Genomic DNA, 8,823 nt, shown 5'->3' on the forward strand with positions numbered 1-8,823 from the left:
GTGGAAAAACTGTCTTCCTCTAAACTGGTCCCTGGTGCCAATAAGTTTGAGGGGCCACGGTTCTAGAGGTTTAGCAAGCAGAAACCAACCAAACCAAGAAATAAAAAAACACCATAATTACAAACTAAAATAATACCTTTGAGCATGGAAGAGAGAGATGAGAGAAGAATCACAGGAAAGGATACTTATTGCAGAAACAGGCCCCTGGAGGAGTCATTTAAACTGAAACATAAAGGATGGAACAAGGAATGGATGTTTTCAGCTGAGGGAACAGGATGTGAGGAGACCTGAAGGCAGGAGGTAACAGTGAAAAGGCCTGAGGGAAGAATTCACTAAGAAGAGTGAGTAACGTGGAGAGAGTCAGGATGAGAGTAGAAAAACAGTCAAGGGCCAGCTCGTGCAGGCCCTCGAAGTCATGACGCGTATTGTTAGCAGACTAGAAAACCACTGAACAGTTTCTAGGAGGAGAAAGAAATAATATGATTTCCATAATCCAATATAACCATTGGAGGGCAGGCTAATGAGGCAGATTTCTAAAACTCAGATCTTGGCTCCACCGTGTATTAGCTGCGTGACCTTGAGCAAATTGCTTTGTTTCCTCATCTGCAAAGAGCCATTATCATAGTATCTACTGAGCTGTTTTGACGTTTAAATGAATTATTTCATAGCAACCTGATAGGACAGTGGCTAAGACATAGTAAGTACTAATTTTTTCACTTTAAAATTATTCATTTTATGTTATGTTCATTTCACCTTAAATTTTTAAAAAGTGAAAGAATGGGTATTCTGTTTGTCTCTTTCAACTCAAATTTGCTCAAGTCAAATGAGAGCAAAGGAGCTCAGTGTTTTGCTTGGGGTATTTGAGTATGTGACATTCACAGTTGACACAAATAAAGAAGCAAGAAATAAATTATCACAACTCAACACATAAAAATTAAAGCAATGCAAGTGTTTTATATGAGTAAGAAGAACATTTAGACAAAATATAAGACCTAGGGCCACCTCTGAGCAATGCCAACATTTGAGAACCCAACAGAAAAGATTGAGAAAGAGAAGGAAATTAGGAAAATGATCCTGGAAAGCAAGGGATAAGCATACTTCAAGCAAGTGGAGTGTCAACTTTGACAAATATTGCTGAGAAGCCAAGGAAGATGAGAGGGAAGACCTCCACTAGATTAGACTGCCTGAAGGCTGTTGCTAACCTTACCAGAGAAAGTTCCAGGTAGAAGAGATATAGAAGAAGCACATTGGACTGAGTTGAAGGGTGGAAGAAAGATGACGAGGTAGAAGCAGTTTTTTCAGTGATAAATTTAGAATTCAGTTACAAAGGAGAACAGAGAAATAAGGCAGGAACTGAAACAGTATGTAGGGTCATTGAAAAAAAAGTCTTTGAAGAAGGAAAATACTACAGCATGCTTGTATGATAAAGGGAATGATTAAATGAACAGAGAGATGTTACTGCTGAGGAAAAGCATGAATAACTCAAGGAGCAAAGTCTTTGATAACACAAAAGGTAGTGGAAGCCAGTGCAAAAGTGGAGAAATACCCCTTCTTGGCAGAGGAGGAGCACTTCCATCATGGTGGAGGAAGGAGAATTGGGATGCAGATGCACTGCTCTGGCAGGTTTTGTGGTGGGAAGATGAGTTTATGTTCAATGACTTCTGTTTTCTCAATGAAGTATGAGTCTGGGTCATCCTTGAGAGGAGGATGTGTGGGAGGCTTGAGGCAAAAGATGAATGGTACAGTCATCTCACAGAGAGGGAGAAACCTAAAAAGATTCCTGAGCAGCTCTGAGTGCCGGCCTGAGGTTTCTGAGTTCTGCATCAGTCCTCTTGGCTGTGTGACTTTACCCAACAAACTTGCTGTGTCTTGGGTTTGGGCAAGTGAAAAGCAGAGAAGATTCCTGCAACCTTAGAATAGCTGTTATGAATCACCCCAGGCCTATGGTGTCCGCTTCCTGCTCATTGGCTAGTGAGCATCGAAGGAAGTTCAACTATCCCATCTGTTAAATATAGAAGAGGAGAGACCTCAGCATCAAGATGTTTTGTGCCTGGACAGCTGCCAGCAGTAGTAACAAGGTTATGTCCAAATCCTTGGCTCCAGCTAGCCAAGGCATTCAGTAAGAAACCGTCTCCCAGCTGTACTTTCACTGATGATCAGAAAGGGTTACCATGGAAGTTGTCATATTAGAAAGGTCAAAGTTGTCTCAGGAGCTTCAGTGCAGCTGAATTTGGTATGAGATATATCTGAATGAAAAGATAAAATACAGAAGAGGCGGAAAGAAATGCATGTGTGTTTCTTCCAAGTATGTTGTTTTGCTGCTGTTCAGTTGCTAATCTTTACAACCCCATGGACTGCAGCATGCCAGGCTCTTCCATCCTCCAATATCTCCTGGAGTTTGCTCAAATTCACGTCCATTGAGTAGGTGATGATATCTAACCATCTCATCCTCTGCTGCCACCTTCTCTTGACTTCAATCTTTCCCAGCATCAGGGTCTTTTCCAGTGAGTCAGCTCTTCACATCAGGTGCCAAAGTATTTGAATTTCAGCCTCAGCATCAGTCCTCCCAATGAATATTCAGGGTTGATTTGCTTAAGAATTGACTGGCTTGATCTCCTTATAGTCCTAGGGACGCTCAAGAGTCTTCTCCAGCGCCAGAATTCAAAAGCATTAATTCTTTGGTGCTCAGCCTTCTTTATGGTACAATTCTCATATCCATACATGACTATATACAGCAATCTATTTGAGCTAAATTGTGTCAAAATAAGTTCCAAATGAATGTGGTCTAAATTAAATTACCTGATAAAGGAATGTGAGAAAAGGAAAAATATGTTTATAAATCCTGTAGAAATCCCTAAAATAAAAAGTAGGATATGAAGAAAGGGTGGGTTTTAATGGTGTCAGAAAGGTTTTCATACAGATTGATCCAAGAAGGAATGCTGCAGCCACAAATGTTCTCATGATGCATCACACGAATCCTCTGTGCCATCCTTCAGGAGTTTTCCTGTCTTTCGTCACTTCGTTTAGTGAGGCTCACATGTCCTCCCCTGCTCCTCACCATCTGTCCACACCTACTCCTCCTTCAGGGATCCATTCTGTCTTCTCATTATGCTTCAGGTGGCAGTTTAACAAACTCTCCAGGAAGATTTCCATTATGCCATTCAGCCTTGTTAATTCCATTTTACAGAATACGCTTTCTTGAGAACTTATATTTTTTGGAGGGTGTGGGGAATTGTTTGGTAGCCGTCTATCACTGCTAACCACTATATTCCCAGTTTTTGTCATACATCCTGGCACACAGAGACCATTACATAACTGTGAAAGGAAAGAAAGAGAGGGAAGAGGCGAAAAGGAGTAAAAACAGCAAGGAAGACCAACAGGGAGGCCACTCAACCTACAAAGGTTTTCTCCCTTCTTTAAATTCATTGGAAATTGGTTCTTTGCCCTGTATTGAATACTTAAATATATGCCACTCTGATACAACTCTTGTGTTTTCTGATGTACAAATATTGCACACACAGTTAAGTACTTAAATGTGTAAGACTCATACCATTCATATGTAAGAATACAGGAAATACCATATGCTGAGAATGGCATCAAAAATGCCCTTGAACATGTAGGTAATTTATCATTAATCTTCTAGGGTTTTATCTGAAATATTGTTTTTATTGATCTTATTCACTTTTTAAATTGTAATTTTTTTGAAGTATAATTGTTGGCAATGTTTCAAGTTTACAGAAAAGTGATTCTGTTACACATATATATGAATATATTCTGTTTCTTCTCCATTATGGGTTATTACAGGATATTAAGCAGAGTTCCCTGTGCTATACAGTAGATTCTTGTGGTTTATCTATTTTATAAATAGTAATTGTATATCTGTTAATCCCAAATTACAAATTTATCCCTCTCCCTCTTTCCCTTTTGGTAACCATAAATTTGTTTTCTGTATCTGTGACTCAATTTCTGTTTTATAAATGGGTTCATTTGTATTATTATTCTTTTATATTCCACATATAAGTGATCTCATATAATTTTGTCTTTCTCTGTCTGACTTCTTCCACTTGGTATGAAAATCTCTAGGCCCATCCATGTTGCTGCAAATGGCATTATTTCATTCTTTTTTTATGAGTAATATTGCATTATATATTGGAATACATACATCTTCCTTATCCACTCATCTATCTGTGGACATTGCAGTTGCTTCCATGAACTGGCTATTGTAAATGGTACTGCTGTGAACCCTGGGGTGCATGTATCTTGTCAGCTTAGAGTTTTCTCCAGATATATACTAAGGAGTGGGATTGCTGGATCATATGGTAACTCTATTTTTTTTTTTTTTTTTTTTAGTTTTTTAAGGAAACTTCATACTGTTCTCTAGTGACTGCACCAATTTACATTCCCATCAATAGTGTAAGAGGGTTCCCTTTCCTCCACACCCTCTCTAGTATTTATTATTTGTAGATTTTTTGATGATGGCCATTCTGACTGGTGTGAATTGATACCTCATTGTGGTTTTGATATGCATTTCTCCAAAAATCAGTGATGTTGAGCATCTTTTCATGTGCCTGTTGGCCATCTCTATATCTTCTTTGAAGAAATGTCTGTTTAAGTCTTTTCCCCATTTTTTTATTTTTTTTTATTGAGCTATATGAGGTGTTTGACTATTTTGAAAATTAATCCCTTGTTAGTTGCATCATTTGCAAATGTTTTCTCCCATTCTGTAGCCTTTTTGTTTTGTTTATTGTTTCTTTTGCCATGTAAAAGCTTTTAAGTTTAATCAGGTCCCATTTGTTTATTTTTGCTTTTATTTCCATTACTCTAAGAGCAGATCCAAAAATATATTGCTGAAATTTATGTCAAAGAGCATCCTGCCTATGTTTTCCTCTAGGAGTTTTATAGTATCTGGTCTTACATTTAGGTCTTTAATCCATTTTGAGTTCATTTTTTATATGGTATTAGAAAATATTCTAATTTTATTCTTTTACATGTAGCTATTCAGTTTTCTCAATACCACTTGAATTTGGGCCTTTCCGTGGGGTGATATAATCCTTAAAAATCCTAAATGCCATCTAAAAGTCGCAAGGGGTTCTTACTTTCCAGCTTTCATTGCCCATCACTCTCAGCTTCACGTTTCGTGTGTGTTAGTTGCTCAGTCGTGTCAGACTCTTTCAAATCAGTTCAGTCACTCAGTCGTGTCCAACTCTTTGCAACCCCATGAACCGCAGCATGCCAGGCCTCCCTGTCTATCACCAACTCCCAGAGTCTACCAAACCCATGTCCTTTGAGTTGGTGATGCCATCCAACCATCTCATCCCCTGTCATCCCCTTATCCTCCTGCCCTCAATCTTTCCCAGCATCACAGTCTTTTCAAATGAGTCAGCTCTTCCCATCAGGTGGCCAAAGAGTTTCAGCTTCAACATCAGTCCTTCCAGTGAACAACCAGACTGATCTCCTTTTAAGATGGACTGGTTGGATCTCCTTGCAGTCCAGGGACTCTCAAGAGTCTTCTCCAACACCACAGTTCAAAACCTTCAATTCTTTGGTGCTCAGCTTTCCTTATAGTCCAACTCTCACATCCATACATGACCACTGGAAAAACCATAGCCTTGACTAGACTCTTTGCGACCCTGTTAACTGTAGTCCGCCAGGCTTCTCTCTCTATGGGATTTCCCAGGCAAGAATACTGGAGTGGGTAGCCATTCCCTTCTCCAGGAGATCTTCCTGACCCAGGGATCGAGCTCAGGTCTCCCACATTGCAGGTAGATTCTTTACTGTCTGAGCCACAGGGAAGCCCACTTCACGTTTTAAGCTCTATCAATTCTGAACAATGTTCATAGTTTCTCAGATGCTCTTTCTGTCTTCTGACTGCAATGTTTTCTTCTGAGGATCAAACTCTACTCATTCAAGATTTACTACATCCTTCACATCATCTAGGAAGCCCTCTAGCATTTCCATCACCTCCTCTGTTCTACATAAATTACTGTATGAGTCCCTACTAAACTGCAAGACTATTTTCTTTGTATTCTCGGGGCTTAGTACATGGGTTGAAATTCATAAACTCAATAAACATTTATGAAACTGAGCTATTGTTCATTTTGAAGCTACACCCTTCATGATTTCACAGACTTCACTTCAGCCTTCCTGAATATTTGCTCCAGGTTAATTACTGTAATTTTTGTGTGTGTGTGTGTGTGTGTATGTACTTCTTTCTAGTTGTATTTCAAGTTCCTCCCAAAACAAGGCCCTGGGAATCCCCAAGTTGAAAAACACCCTTGGGCTTGGTCTATTGCTGTCTTGTATTCATACTTGGGTATTCATTCACAAACATTAAACTCCAGGAAAGAAGATGTGACAAAACAGGACTCCCTCCTCCATGGCATGAGTCCTTGGCTGGTTTCAGAGTGGATGGTGGCCAGTGGGGAAAACACACAGGAATTTTTCCTTGGAACTGAGGTAGGATAAAAAGGGCCTGCTGTGTATATCACCATCTTTTCCCTGACACTTCCCCTTCAGTTTCTGAGAATATAACAGTAAATAACCTTTGAAGATGGGCTTCCCAGGTGGCCCAATGGTAAAGAATCTGCCTGATCATGCAGGAGCTACTTGAGATGCAGCTTTGATTCCTGGATCAGGAAGATCCCCTAAGGGAGGAAATGGCAACTCACTCCAGCATTCTTGCCTGGAAAATTCCACAGACAGAGGAGCCTGCCAGGCTTAGTCCATGGGGTCACAAAGAGCCGGACATGACTGAGCGACCAAGCACGCATGCAACATTTGAAGATATTGGGTAACATAACATGAAATGAAAACGCACGCTTCCAATGCACTGTGCTTTCAGAGATTCTGGGTTTAGCTCACCTGCCCAGTGAGCTGAGTGCTGTGTTTGCCTCCATAACCAGGTGAGCCCACCTCCTTGAAGAAGCCCACTCTATTCTTGGTAGCACAGTGGGCCACTGAGAGTTGGAAAAGGCACAAGAACCCTGAGATCACCTGAAAATTCTTCCCTAGCAAGGCAATTTTATGAATGAAATCTTCTAAGCAAATGACACCAAACTTCCCCCAGTGCTGTTCAATCATTCTGTCTGTCAGAGGGACACTTTTAGTCTTGACCTTGGCTTGTCTGTGTTCCAAGTTAAGTTCCCGAACAGACTTTAGATTTGGAAATCCCCAGGTCACATAAGGGTTTCTCTGGTGGCTCAAACAGTAAAGAATCCTCCTGCAATGCAGAAGACCTGGGTTTGATCCCTGGGTCAGGAAGATCCCCTGGAGAAGGGAATGCAACCCACTCCAGTATTCTTGCCTGGAGAATCTCATGGACAGCGGAGCCTGGAGGGCTACAGTCCATGGGGTCACAAAGAGTTGGACACAATTGAGCGCACACACACACACACACACACATACACACAGGTCACATGAAGTTCCACTATTCCAAAGTGAGTTTATGGTAGGAAAGGTTACTTGCACAAAGATACCACTGAAAATCTTATTCAGGCAAAGTCTCGCAATGATCCTCAGCACTAGTTAATTCACCCCATTAACCCTTTGGATGCCTAGAATAAAGGTCAAGAAATGTTTATCTGGGACTTCCAAGCCACGGAGTTTCACTTCTAACTGTCTAAGTCACACTCTGTTATGCAGTTGCTACCAGGAATCATTTAGGAACCCTGATGCCTAAACTTGAGCTCTTTTCGTTTCCTCTGCTTCTTCTTTCTTGCAAAAGCAACTGCTTTTCTTGGGTAGCTTTGAGGGCCTGATATGCCTTCTTCTTTCTAGGTGACTTTCTGGAACCGCCATCTTTCTAATGTTGCAGCTACTGCTCATGTGCAGCCCCAGTGCCTTAACAAACCCTAGAGAGGTCGGATGGGAGGGGGAGGGAGGCTCAGGAGGGACAGGGATACAGATATAATTATGACTGATTCATATTGTTGTACAGCAGAAGCCGACACAACATTGTAAAGCACTTATCTTTCAAATAATAAAAATTTTAAAAATAAATAAAAGATAACCACATTAGGATAGGGCATGATACTTACCAGAAAAACATTTTCCACATTAAACCATCCTTTTTTAAAAACTGTATATTGGTTATACAAGCCTGTGTCATAAATTTAACAAAATTATTCATTCCTAAAGAATTACTTTTAAAAAATATCATACTATTGTATCCTCAGAAAGTGGCATCAGCTTTTACCACACAATAAGAAAAAAAATGGCATTAAATGGACATCTTGAAAATAAGATTGCATGCTTTTAGTCCAGGCACTCTTCAGGCTTTCCTCTTTCTTCTTCACCCTATTCCCTCTCTCCTACCATTTTCCTTCCTTGGTTCAGCTCCATTTCCCCTCTGCTTTCCAACTGCCAGTGACAGACGGGACGGGACTTGCTTAAACTCTTGTAGAGCAATCATGGGTTTTAAATTTGCTGATGGCTTTTCTAGAATGAGGATAGAGGCAGCGTGGAGCACAGACTGGGAAGGTAGGCTCATGCTCCCAGGTTCTAAATATCACCAAATCAGAAGACAATTGCATTTGTGAAATTGGATAGAAACTCTTTTTATCTTTGAATAACCCCCTACACCATTCTTAGCACCAAATGCAAAAGAAAGGGTGAGAGAAAGGGCAAGAGTATTTATCAGAGAGGGGACTCTCTTCTGGGACGTTATAAGTAGCATGAAGAAAGAGTGAATTAGCTTTCAATTATCAGTGCTAAACCCACAAAGGAAAGGATAGGAAAAGCCTGCATCTAACTGTAAAGAAGGCTGGGGAATATTGTCTAGCTACATGTCCAAATGAAGAGTTTGGGGGTTGGGAGGGGGAGGGA

The 8,823-nt window shown here is 40.5% G+C and overlaps 1 pseudogene; it reads right to left on the reverse strand.

Annotated features, from left to right (window-relative positions):
* Window positions 1–1,099: 1,099 nt before the first annotated feature.
* Window positions 1,100–8,488, reverse strand: LOC104982645 (annotated as a pseudogene).
* Between the last annotated feature and the right edge of the window lie 335 nt (window positions 8,489–8,823).

Source organism: Bison bison, unplaced genomic scaffold, assembly GCF_000754665.1.
Source record: "Bison bison bison isolate TAMUID 2011002044 unplaced genomic scaffold, Bison_UMD1.0 scf7180017864535, whole genome shotgun sequence".
Taxonomy (NCBI): domain Eukaryota; kingdom Metazoa; phylum Chordata; class Mammalia; order Artiodactyla; family Bovidae; genus Bison; species Bison bison.